We start from the raw sequence: 13,888 nt of genomic DNA on the forward strand, positions 1-13,888 counted from the left end.
AGAGCCATTCAACGAAAAGGGTCTTTCAGATTTTTCAGACTCCATCCTGATTGGCTACGATTGGCTTCCAAAGTTCGCAGGAGTGCTCCGTTTTAAACAAAATGCTGCAAATCATGAACACATCGTGTGATTTTCGTTAAATCTTGCACGCACATTCCCACTAGGCCGAGGAAGAAATGCCACTTGAATATTTTCAACTCAGCCTCATGGTGGCGCTATAACTGGCTGATTTGTGTTTTTACCTCTAACTGCACCGATCTGTGTAAAACCATGTATGCACACTCCCTAGAGGCCAAGGAAAAACCTTTGCCTGGAATTTTTCACATCTGCTTTCTATAGCGCCACCAGGAGGCCAACATATGTAAAACACATTTTCTAATATTACTCCTTCAGATTTCATCCAAATTTCACGCAAATCGGTACACATGCTCTCCATAGTCATGTGATCATGTGATTTGTTTGATTTCTCATAATTATCCATCCTGATTGGCTACGATTGGCTTCTAAAGTTTTCAGGAGTAGCCCGTTCTGTACCCGTTTTGTACAAATCGCCACAACTCCTCAACGCAGCGTCCGATTGCGGTGAAACTGTGCATGCCTATTCCCACTACTAGGCTGAGGAAGAAATGCCACTTGACAGTTTTCAAATCAGCCTCATAGTGGCGCTACAACAGGCCAAGTCGCGTCACACACACACACACACACACACACACACACACACACACACACACACACCCACACACACACACACACACACACACACACACACACACACACACACACACACACACACACAACCCCCCCCCCCCCCCCCCCAAATAAACATGTTTATATTACTCCTAAACATTTTTCCAAACATCACACACACTCCTATCCTCCTGGTGGAGACCTGTGCCCAGAAGGGCACAGGTATTTTTATTAATTCTATTCTATATCAAACTTTAATCTGGGCATGCAGCAGTGCAGGCATGATGTAGGCCTATATATGTCTCTTAATAATTACAGCATCGTTTTTTGCCTCATTAGGCCATGTTTTTGTCCATGTGTGGGAATCACAGCTGGATGGATGTCTCACCACCAACCTGTTGCATGCTGTGAAAGTTATTTATTTATTTTGTTAAATAAGCGAGAGCAGGGCGGACACTAGGACCGCGAGGAGAATGAGTCTGTATTATAACTCCCGTACCCTTTAATATTGACGGATGGATGGGCAGCAAAGAAAGAAACCAAAAGGCTAATTTATACCGTTTGACATTAGTACACGACGGTGTAATTCACTGTACACCCCGTCGTACGACGGTGTCGCGCGCCGAAGAAAACCAGCTTGTTGCAGATGGGCAGATTTCCCACGAAGACGGTGACGTCTACTCCGCACGCACACAGCCCCGCCTCCTCCTCCTCCCCCCTCCTCCCTTTACAGGAAGCGACATTAAAATACTGGATTCCATTCGAAGCTCACGCGCCCGCGTCCGTTGGCGTTAAGGTACAGCGGTCAGTCACCGCGCTCCAGCCCAGCGTACCGAAGCTACTGTAAACTAACTGTGGGCTATCTCTATCTGTAACTGTACTGTGTGTGTGTGTGTGTGTGTGTGTGTGTACAGCAGGCAGCACGTTCTTTTATTATTTCACTCCCCGGCATGTAAGGAGCGGCGAGGAGAGCAGAGGAGAGAGGAGAGGAGGAGGAAGAAGATGCTTGAACGCCGAGGAGGAGGAAGAGCAGGCGGAGGAGTCCAGCATCAGCAGCAGCAGCAGCAGCAGCAGCAGCAGCAGCACGAGACACCTGCCAGCAGCACCATTTAGACCAGCAAGCAGCAGCATCTCTTTACTGTAAGTACATGATACTACCGCACGACCCGACCACACACACACACACACGCGCATATATATATATATATATATATATATATATATATATATATATATATATATATACTGCATATCGAAGCAGGGATTCTTTAAAGGGTCTCTAGGTTTTGACTTGGATCTGGAAGAGTGTAGTTTTGCTGCTGCTTCTTTCTTTCTTTCTTTCTTTCTTTCTTTCTTTCTTATTTTCTTTCTTTCTTTCTTTCTTTCTCTTTTTTTAAATGTCCATCACTAACACAGGCTGTGTATGAGTCATAGCGCTTTCTCTCTGAGACTGAGTGGGTAAAAGTAACTGCAGCTCTCTCTCTCTCCCCATCTCTCTGTCTCTTAAATGCAACAGTCATGTCAAACCATCAGTTGTTAGGCAAATTGTGCATGCAGGCATACAGTTTGTGTGTGCGTGCGTGCGTGCGCGTGCTTCAGCCTATCTTTCTGCATGCAAAATTTAAACATTTAAAGGTCAAGTCAAATTGTATGGCAGCAGGAGCACAGTAAAATTCAGAGGTGTATAGCATTTAATATAATGACTATATTGAACTATTAAACTGTTCTGTTCTGTTCTGTTCTTTATGAAATCAAACTTTAGTGAATCCCCCAAAAACATTTTCTATAGATCTGTGATATTAAGTAATAGCATCTTCCTCTTCCTCGGTGTTCAAGCATCGGTCAATATAGAATTATTAATGTACAGACATTAATGTATACATTAAAACACGCAACTCCATTCCATATCGTATACACACAATATGTGACACACAGCATGCATTCAAACGCACGCACGCACGCACACACACACACACACACACACACACACACACACACACATACCAGCAGGGGCGTGCACAGATTGACTTTTGCCCTTTGGACAGCAAAGTGCCCCTTTTGAAAGTTTGTTTTTTCTACAGTATGTGGCACATGGTGAAATCGATCAATTCTGGATTAAAAGCATCTAATATATTATTTATGCCCCAAAATCTATAAATCAAGGCAGCACAAGGTGCCCTTTTTCACTTAACCCATTTTGGGCGGGAACCCCTTTTGGTGTTTTAAACATTATGTTATAATTTAGCCATTTGAAAAATAGCAGATCTACAAGCTCATAGCGCGCCACCGAGTGGCGCGCTACGAGCTTGTAGGTCTGTTATTTTTGAAAAATCGTGAAAAGATTTATTTCAGAAAACTGGAGGATTTAGAAGATTTTTTTTAAATTTTGAGTTCAGGCCTAAATGGGTAAGCACCTGCCCCTCAAAATGTCTGTGCGCGCCACTGCACACCAGGTGCATGCAACTGCATCAGTGTGACATTTCATCCGCCCTGTTGTTATTGGCTGTAAATCAGTGTGTAAATAACGGTTCGGGGTGTACAGGTAATTAGTAAGCTGTAATTAGTGGAAGCACCCGCCATTTGTTGTCTCCACCAGGCCGAAGGCATGGGGAGAGAGTATGTTTTGCACTCCGTCCGTGTGTGTGTGTGTCCGTGTGTGTGTCTGTCCTTCCATCCGTCTGTTACCAGCTAATCTCCGGCACCGTTAACCCGGTCGATGCCAAACTTTGCATACACACTCCCTGGATGCCAACGATGAACCTCTGCCCCACATTTTCCAGAACGGCCTGTTATAGCGCCACCATGAGGCAGCTATTCAATTATTTTACCTAAAACTGCACCGATCTGCGTGAAACGTTGCATGCACACTCCCTAGAGGCCAAGGACAAACCTTTGACCTGCATTTTCCGCATCTGCCTTTTATAGCGCCACCAGGAGGCCGACTTTTGTAAAACACATTTTTTGATATTACTCCTCCAGATTCTGTCCAAAAATCTCACAAATCGTTACACAGTATCTCTATGGTCATGTGCTCAAGTCGGATCTGTCCGATATTTCATATTCCATCCTAATTGGCTATAATTGGCTTTCACAGTTTGCAAGATTGCCCCGTTTTGAACAAAAGCCTCAAATCATGAACGCAGCATGCAATTTACGTGAAATCTTTCACACATTTTCTTACTAGGCTGAGGAATATATCCCACCCTTTCCACATTGGCCTGTTATAGCGCCACCAACAGGTTGATTTTTGCAAAAAACATTTTTGGAACAAAATGCCTCAAATCATCCAATTGCCATCAAAGGCGTATGAAGAAATGGCACCCTTTTCACATTGGCCTATTATAGCGCCACCAGGAGGCCACAACCTGACCTGCCCTGGTGGAGACCTGTGCCCCGAGGGGCACTTTTTCTAGTTTTTGCTAATATACTGCTGCGGCTCTCTCTCAGCACAGCAAAATCCTCTGCTTTAAAGATGGGAGTGCCGTGATTTTTGTATTTTGTCCAGTTTTTCATGTGCTTATGAGGTGACAGTACTTCATTAGACCCCTTGGTGTGGTTGTTATGTGCAATGATGTCTTCCATTTGTATATTTAGGGTTTCTTCCTGGAGGCTGAAACCTTGACAGTCAAATGTGCCAATGAAAAAAACTGTAATATAGTGACATCACAATATAAAGAAATCACAGCACTCTTTTAACTCTTTACATTTAACTCTGAAATGTAACCGAATTGGTCCAGCAAGGTTCGTCCATGGTGCCAAGTCTGCTTATCATAATTGACTTTGGGTGACATTTTTGAGATTTTCTTTTGGGGGGGGCTTGTTTTTGAGTGGTGCACACTGTTCCAATGACTGGCTTTGTGTGTCCCTGTGTCTATAGCCAAATTCCAATACCCAAAATCTCGGCCACTCGCTCACTCCCTCGGTCACTCGGTCACTCGGGGTCATTCCAGCTTGACCCGGAAATGGTTAACGTTCCAATTGTTAATGTGCTCCATCGAGGAGCCGAGTGGAGGAGCCGAGTGGGCTCTCCGAGACCGCATAGAGCGAGTGTACAGGCTCGGTGGGGTATTTTGTCTCCTCGCGGCGGATTTCCGCATCACGTGTACATGTTTTTTTCTTTCTCGTCTGCCTCCTCCACATGTGGCACAGAAAACCCCCATCCACTAGTGCTGCCGGCCGCTGCAGCTGACCCAACACACACATGCACGCACACACGCAGACACATTAAACTAAAAAGCTTTGCCGTTTGTTGAAGAGACACATTTTCGCTGAATTAATAGAGCTTCAGAATGATAAAGTAGCCTATCTATAGCCTACATATGTGAAAGTGAAAGGACCACAACAAGCTATATAAATATAGGCTATATTGTGCGCACCTCAAAAGCTATTAATTTCTCTCTGACTGCTATGAATGACGGTGACAAAAATGTATTCATTTATATGTGGACTGAAGTTTGAACTGAATATGTAAGTCAGAGAGACAATTCCTGTTATAGTGTCCGTTATTTGCAAAGACCGTCGGAGGAGGGGGGTGATTTATACGAGCAAAAAGGAACGCGGGCTGCGGGCAGGTCAGGAATTCCCTTCACAATCATATAATATAAAAGTGTGCGCATCCTGGCGCTTATTCATTATTTCAGGATAGCCTTGCACATGTTACCAATACATACACATTGACTTCGGTTACATGCACAAAATGATGAATTGTCTATTCTGTAGACTGTACGGCTCTGGGTTCGGAGTTCCAGTGATCCAGCTGTGTGACACTGTATTGTTCCACCACTTTTGCTTTGGCAATGTAAACGTATGTTTTCCATGCCAATAAAGCCCTTTGAATTGAATTTAATTGAAACACTGTCCCACTGTCCCCCCCCACTGTCCCCCCCCCCCCCTCCCAGTGAGCTGTGTGACACTGTATTGTTCCACCACTTTTGTTTTGGCAATGTAAACGTATGTTTTCCATGCCAATAAAGCCCTTTGAATTGAATTGAATTGAAACACTGTCCCCCCCCCCCTCCCAGTGAGCTGTGGCGTTCCACAAAGAAGCATACTAGGGGCTCTACTGTTCCTAATATATGTAAACGACATGACTTCAGCTTGTGACTGCAACTTGTTCCTGTTCGCAGATGACTCGGCACTGCTGGTCTCGGACAGGGACAAACTGCAGGTTGAAAATGCCCTCAGCTCTGAACTCGGTAGAATCTGCACCTGGCTCGCTGATAACAAACTATCTTTACACCTGGGAAAAACTGAATCCATTCTCTTTGGATCTAATAGTAATCTCAGCAAGGCAAATGGCTTCTTGGTTAGAGTGGGTGACAATGTTATCACACGTAAAGATGAAATTACCTACCTAGGTTCCATCCTGGAGGCTAATCTTTCCAGTGATAAAATGGCCACCAACGTAATCAAAAAAGTCAACCAAAGAACAAGATTCCTTTACAGGATCTCCTCACTGGTCGACAAAAACACCTTGAAGACCTTAACAGGAGCCGTCGTACAAGGCTTCTTTGACTATGCATGCACCTCCTGGTACCACAGCACCTCAAAGGCCCTTAAAACTAGGCTCCAGACTTCCCAAAACAAACTGGTCAGGCTCCTACTTGGCCTCACCCCCCGAACCCACCTCACCCCTGCCCACTTTGACAGACTGGCATGGCTTAGGGTCGACGACAGAGTACAGCATCTTGCAATGGGTCTGGTCCACAAGATTCGATACACCACCAAGATACCCATGTACCTGTCTAGATACTTCCTTAATGTTAACGAAGTCCACACCCACAACACCAGAGGGAGTGCAACGAACCATGTACAACCCAGGTGAGCAGCAGTGTTTGAGAAAGACAGCAGTGGTGAGAGCAGCAGCATTCGAGCAGCAGCAAAAGCAAGCAGGATTGAACAGTGCAAACTTCCAGATGAAACGGAGCGGTCTGAGAATGGAATGAGTGTGATTGGATCAGTGGATGTGGAGCTGAGGCGGCCGAACGGACCCAAATGGCCGAAATGTATATAGGGCTGAAGTTGATGTATGTTTTATAATAATAACCAAAGTCTACAAAGTAACTAGTAACTCAAGTTTTGAAATCCTATTCCTATTCCATCCTAATCCAATTTCAGTTCCTAACTGTAGTGAGATGTACGGGCTCCATTTTCGTCACCGCTAAACCCCTTATCCCTAAACTTCTTTGCCTTTTTTTTTTACTATTTGTAAACACATTTTTGAATAGTTCAACTAGCCAATCTACATTGACACGTTGTGAGCTTGTAGACTGGCCATTTTAACTATTCAAAAATGTTTAGCAAAATAGTAAAAAAAGGCAAAGAAGTTTAGGGATAAGGGCTTTAGCGGTGACGAAAATGGAGCCCTATTATAGTGTAGTAGAAGTAGAGTAGAAGTGAAAGTATAGGAAATTTAAATTCTGAAGTACAGTGAAATAATCCTTGTGGGTATGAAATTGTACTTAAAGGGGAAAACCACCCATTTTCAACATTTTACTATGTCATTAATATACCTTAGAGCTGTTGTGTGGAAATAATAAAAAGTCCTCCCATTCTGTGTTTCCTAGAACTGTAATTGTTCTTTTTTCAGACCTCTAGTTCTAGGAAACACAGAATGGGGGGACTTTTTTATTATTTCCACACAACAGCTCTAAGGTATATTAATGACATAGTAAAATGTTGAAAATGAGTGGAATGCCCCTTTAAGTAGGCTGCTTTACACCACTGGCAGACATAGAGGCCGATGTTAGTTGAACGGCTAGTATAGTCTTGGTCCTGTACAAGGCATCATCAATCGGCATCTTTCATCATGGCCCTTCCCCCATCGCCCCGTGCCTTTTCACACGCGCACACAAGTCCAAAACGTTGTCATCACATGACCCCAGAACAGACAGGAAGATGGCCGGCTGCGCCTCTTGGCGGAGGCTTGCGCTCCAGTGAGTGCACTTTTCTACAGTAGTGCTGCTTTGTTCCATAACCACTTAACCACCACGAGGCCCCGAGGCCGATTGTACACATCACATGCCTTCTAAATCGGTATAGTTCTCACACTTTTCAACATTGTGACGCGCCGTGAGCTTGTATATATCTGCTATTTTTGAATAGCCAACTCTAAGAATCCACGGGTGTTTCCCCAGGTGTTGGATTAATAATTATCCCGGTAAGACCCAACGATGCTTCTCTGTAACATTTTTATTTTAATTAATCACTTAATTTTTTTTTTTTTTTTTCTATTCTTTTTTCACCTAAACATCATCATTGATGTTCATTGTTTAGCCTTGCAATGCCATTGGTCATGATTGGCACAGATTTACACAACTTAAAAATCTCTGGACTTCTAATCAAAATTGACCTATGACCTTTAATCTTTAACCCTGATAAAAGTAACTAAAATGCATGTAATACATATATTTGTGTGATCATTAGAATGTCTAGAACATGTATTATTGTGAAAGATATCCACCGAATGTAAATTATTAATTATTATTATTATTTTTTTTAAATATTTTTTTTAACATAAGTCCTAGTAGTACAAAGTAGTAGTAAGGTTGAAATCTCTTTTTTGCAAGTAGAAATGTATCCGGGTCTTACAGGGTAAGCCCTATACTTCTTAGACTGGAGTCCCCCAGGGGTCTATACATACTTCATCTCCTTTTTTCCCCCCTCAAAATAGCTGGGGAAAGAAAATCTATATTTAATAGTGTTGTGGCTTCTTGCACAGATCCTCCTCTTTGTACACACAGCTCTCCTACTCCCACAGCATGCATGATGCATCATTTATCCTTTCACTCGGTCGAAAATAGCCAGTCTACAAGCACGTTGAGACGCCTTGTGAGCTTGTAGATTTGCTATTTATTTTTTTAATCATGAATATTTTTGCATTTGTGCAACTCTCAGTTTGAATAGCGTATATGAAAAAAGAAAAAGCAAACATGTTTAACTAAAATCTTTGCTTCTGGAGGTCCCTCCAGAAGCGAAATATTTTGGGATGGGGGTCGACAGCCAAATACATATAATGTTGAGTTCGAGAACCATACATTTTTTCAGAAAACTGTATGGTTTTGTAGAATGGGCCTCAGGTTTTAATGGAGTGTGGACAATGATGTGGACAACGATAATAGAAACATCACATTTCTGTTTAATACCATCCAGATGACAATTGTGGTGATCTCAAATAATTGCATTCAGGCGATTATGTGATAATTGTAACGGGTCTTAAAACACATCCATGGAATTATTTGAGGATAAGCCCCAGTCCTTGTTTTGCTTCTTTCTCTTTCTTCATGCTCTGCTTGGCTCTCCTCAACCCCCTGCCCCCCCCCCCCCCCCCCCCCCCCCGGGCCTTCCTCAAAATGTCACAAAAAGAATTCTCTCGCTTCACCTCTCTGGTTCCCGTCTGTCTGTCTGTCTGTCTGTCTGTCTGTCTGTCTGTCTGTCTGTCTGTCTGTCTGTCTGTCTGTATGTCTGTCTGTCACTCTCACTTTCACTCTCTCTCACTCACTCTCTCGCTCTCTCCTAGCTGTCTTTCTCTGACCACCTGTAGTGTATTATTGATTGTAAGCAGCTGGGATCAGCCGTTCTATGATGATTAATGCATGGGTAATATTTCCAACATGATACAAAGTAAAGAGGCAACACTCTTCCCTACTGTATACAGTACAATACATGAACATTTTTGAGAGGCGCTAGCCCCTCCTATGCCCTGCTTTTGGTGTCTGTGTAAACACAAACATTGAAGCCAAAAGTGAGGACAGAAAAGTGAAGACGCCAAAAGTGATTGGCCGGAATGACATTTGTGATTATTTGATTGGCTGAGCACGGAATGTGATGTATGATGATAAGAACGCCCCTCACTTCACACAGGTGTGATTATTTTTGTTTCGTGTGTGTGTGTGTGTGTGTGTGTGTGTGTGTGTGTGTGTGTGTGTGTGTGTGTGTGTGTGTGTGTGTGTGTGTGTGTGTGTGTGTGTGTGTGTGTGTGTGTGTGTGTGTGTGTGTGTGTGTGTGTGTGTGTGTGTGTGTGTGTGTGTGTGTGTGTGTGTGTGTGTGTGTGTGTGTGTGACTGTGTGTGTGTGGCACATGCACTTGGCTATGATAGGGCACGAGCCTATCTCCTGTTTCTGTAGCAGGGGTTGACACTAAGCCGAGGCACTTGCCGGTCGGGCAAGTACAGGTCATGTTCTTCCCCACTTGCCTGAAAAGTAATCGTCCAATATAAAATTATAGGTAAAATTTGACATTATTTTTGCCAAATAAGTACTATGAATATGACTATGGCTTCACACTTGTTATTTTATATTTTGTGTAGGACTAGGAACTAGCAACAGTGAAAACAGCTCATTATAGGCAAACAGTGCTCCTATTTTACATTCCACAGGCCAGAAGACAGAGTGCTCTGGCCACGTTCAGGTGTTTAGACAGATATCTTGTGTTGTGTTTACAGACTGTTGCGTCCTCTCTCTCTCCACCTGCCCGGAAGTTGTATTTACCTGCCAGGGGCAAGCAGGGGATACTGTTCCCATTGTTAGCTCAATGGAGAAAAAAAAAGAAAGAAATTCAGCACTTGTTTGCGGAAGTTGTGCAGTAAAACGGGAAAGCTGTACTTATTTATTTATTATTATTAAAGCCGTGATTTTTGTATTTTTCCCAGTTTTTCATGTTTATGAGGGGACAGCTTGGGACTAAATAATACCACATTGGATCAATTGGAACTCGGGTTATTCTTTCCATTTCCTGAGAAGTAGTTGTTTTGGACATACAACAAGGTTTGCAACTCAACATGGGGACATTTGGATGTAATTCCTTTCCATTGGCTGGGGGTGTGTAGCATCAGCAGCTGATTGGTGGTCACACTGGGCTTTCCATTGGCTGGGAGTGTGTAGCATCAGCAGCTGATGGTGGTTACATTGGGCTTTCCATTGGCTGGGGGTGTGTAGCAGCATCAGCAGCTGATGGTGGTCACATTCGCCTCTTATCGTGGAAAGAGACAGACTTGAGAGAACTTGTGATTTAATGAAACGAATCACTTTCACGGCAGATTCCCCGGTACGGGACTCGTGCGTTTGTTGTGCTTCCCTGCTCTGCTCTGGAGCAGATTATGTTCGAGACAAAAGGGATACAGCGTGTATAAAAGCAGCGTCTACTGACCAATCAATTCATGGATTGTGGGCGAAACCTTTTTACTTTACTGTTTTTCTTTTAACCCATTTAAGCCTGACGTCGGAAAAAAAAGTCTTCTGAAAGAATATATATTCAAAGATTTGTGCCGCATTTTCACGATTTTTCAAAAATAGCAGACCTACAAGCTCGTAGCGCGCCACTCGGTGGCGCGCTATGAGCTTGTAGATCTGCTATTTTTCAATAGCTAAAGTATAACATAATGCTTAAAACACCAAAAGGGGTTCCCGTTCAGAATGGGTGAGGAGTATACTGTAGATTAGACACAGAGACACATATCTTAAGACAGCAGAGACTGATTGAAGAACTAAAGCCTCAAGTACAACAAGTATCTACTTACTGCTTTGAATTATGTTTTAATTATACACATTTATTTTTAGTTGCTCCCAAGTCAGAGAGAGAGAGAGAGAGAGAGAGAGAGAGAGAGACTCCACTGTTTATTACCTGGTCGAACACACACACACACACACACACACACACACACACACACACACACACACACACACACACACACACACACACAGCCAGCCCATTTCGTGCATTAAATGAACCCCTCTGAATGGGAGCTATTTTGTTGGTGGACGTTTCTGCTTTACACAAGAAAACGGGCCCGGCAACCATTTTATTGCACATTCATTGGGATTTTCATGTTATTTTTTTGTTTTAAATCATTTCACATAGATAGGAATCATAGGATAGCTAGTCCCAGTGCACCTCTGGACATAATACGCGGAGCCATTGCTTCCTTTCTGTGTATAACATTGCTCAGTCCATAAAGCAGAGGATTGATTGTGGTCATACATTGTAGTCATAATTAAGCCCCGCATGCATAATAGATAAGACCTTTTATTGATCCCCTGTGGAGGTAGAATTTGAAATGCACCTTTTCATTCTGACCCAGACGTGTTCGGTATAGCTGTCTCCTGCACACTTTAACAACTTGGAAAACATGGAAGCCTGCACAACTGGCGACTGATCTTTGTGGACTTTAAATAATTCAGCTCTCATCAGAGAACAACTATATAGGCTACCGTTCTTCTCTCTCTCTCTCTCTCTCTCTCTCTCTCTCTCTCTCTCTCTCTCTCCCACGGGGGTCACTGACAAAGCGGCTGTGACACATTCAGGCTAAAGGCTAATTTACGCTACAGCAGCGCGTCTGCATGACACGCCATCGAGGGGGAAAGTATCATTGCTCCGCCCGTGGGGTGTAGTACAGTCAGCGTAGTAGAGAGAGAGCCAGAGAGATGGAGAGAGGGAGATAGAGACAGCAGTGAGACGGCAAATGGACCCCCAACGGGTCCATTTGGTTCCACTTGTACACTCTCAGAGTTAAATTAACCAATTTTTTCTGAAAAACCCACGTTTCTGTGTCAGTTGTGCTCAACCTTTTTCATGTCATGGACCCCCAGAATTATCTCTATTGGGCCACGGACCCCCCATCTCAAAATATGTAGTTCCAGGGACCCGCCCCAGAAGCAAATATTTGAGTTAAAAATGTTCGCTCTGAAATATATATTCAATGATTTGTGCCACATTTTCACGATTTTTCAAAAATAGCAGACCTACAAGCTCGTAGCGCGCCACTCGGTGGCGCGCTATGAGCTTGTAGATCTGCTATTTTTCAATAGCTAAAGCATAACTTAACGCTTAAAACACCAAAAGGGGTTCCCGCCCAGAATGGGTTAACATTGATTTTACAATATAAATTGGGGGTCCCCAGAGATAGAAATGCCAATAAATGGGGTTCTCCGTAGACTAAATGCATGTCAAACTGGGGGGTCCTTGAATGAAACTGGTTGAGAATCACTGCTAGAGCCGTAAAGATCTTCTCTTATGGCATATTATTTTCAAATGGGGGCTAATTGGTGTCAATTTGGGGGTCCTTGACTTGAAATGGTTTGGGAACCACTGGTGTAAAAGTAAAGTAAAGTAAATACGAGTACATTTACTCAAGAGCTGTACTTTTTGAGGTATTGTTTACGCTAAACGCTATGCATTTGCTGTACTTTCACTTCTACTCCACTGCATCGCAGAGGCAAATACTTTTACTCCACTATACAATTATTTGAAAACTTATTTAGATTTTGATTGTTATTACAAAACATAATAACCCACTTCAGCCGTACATACATGCCATTTGAACATAGCGGATCTACAAGCTCACAATGCATCGCCATGTGACGCACATTCCGTAGTATATTTAGCTGCCAATACTTTTGTACTTTTAGTCAAATTAATTTTGGTTACTTAAGACTTTTACTGGTAACCAGTATATTGCAGTATTGATACTTTTACTTAACCCATTTAGACCTGAGGACGATTCTACAAATATCTTCTAAATCATGACAGTTTTCTGAAATACCTCATGTTTCTATATCAGTGGTGCTCGATATTTCATATCAAAGGACCCCCAGAATTATATGTATTTGGCCACCGACCCCCCCCCCCCCCCCCCCGTCTGAAAATATGTTGTTCCAGGGACCTCCCCAAGAAGCAAAGATTTGAGTCAAAAACTCGCTCTGTAACAATATATATATTCAAAGATTCCAGGCACAATTTCACGATTTAAAAAAAAAATAGCAGACCTACAAGAGTGCCGCGCTATGAGCTTGTAGATCTGCTATTTTTCAATAGCTAAAGTATAACAAAACACAAAAAGGGGTTCCCGCCCAAAATGGTTTAAGTACAAAATGCGAGTGCTTTTTTCCAGCACGGCGAGCCTAGGGAGGAGGGGTATAGTGTGGAGAGGGAGAAACCTTGTTGCTTGGTGACAGAGAGGGTGGAGGAGGAAGAGAGAGTGTAGCGGAGGAAGACGGTGGTATACGGTATAGAACAGTGGTTCTCAACCCGTGTTGATTTTTTTATTATTATTACTATTATTTTTTGCTCTTTATTGATAGTTGAAGTGAAGACGTACAGGAAAAGGGGAGGGAGAGTAGGGTATTTTTTTGTATTTTCCCAGTATTTCATGTGTCTATGAGGTGGGGCCGGGCAGCAGTGGTTCAAGGGTAGAGTGGCTGGATGG

The 13,888-nt window shown here is 43.1% G+C and overlaps 1 protein-coding gene across 3 annotated transcripts in view; it reads left to right on the top strand.

Moving 5' to 3' along the window:
- The first annotated feature begins 1,388 nt into the window (after window positions 1-1,388).
- The window catches only part of LOC306939680 (ras-related protein Rab-27B-like), a 72,365-nt gene continuing 59,865 nt past the window's right edge, over window positions 1,389-13,888 (top strand). For 2 of the 3 annotated variants that reach the window (XM_079524339.1, XM_079524341.1), the window contains exon 1: window positions 1,449-1,827. The gene's annotated coding sequence lies outside the window, so the exon portion shown is untranslated. Of the gene's footprint in view, window positions 1,828-13,888 lie in introns of all 3 variants that reach the window. The other variant, XM_079524340.1, reaches the window with a different exon arrangement.

This window comes from Electrona antarctica (genome assembly GCF_951216825.1).
Source record: "Electrona antarctica genome assembly, chromosome: 16".
Classification (NCBI taxonomy): Eukaryota; Metazoa; Chordata; class Actinopteri; order Myctophiformes; family Myctophidae; genus Electrona; species Electrona antarctica.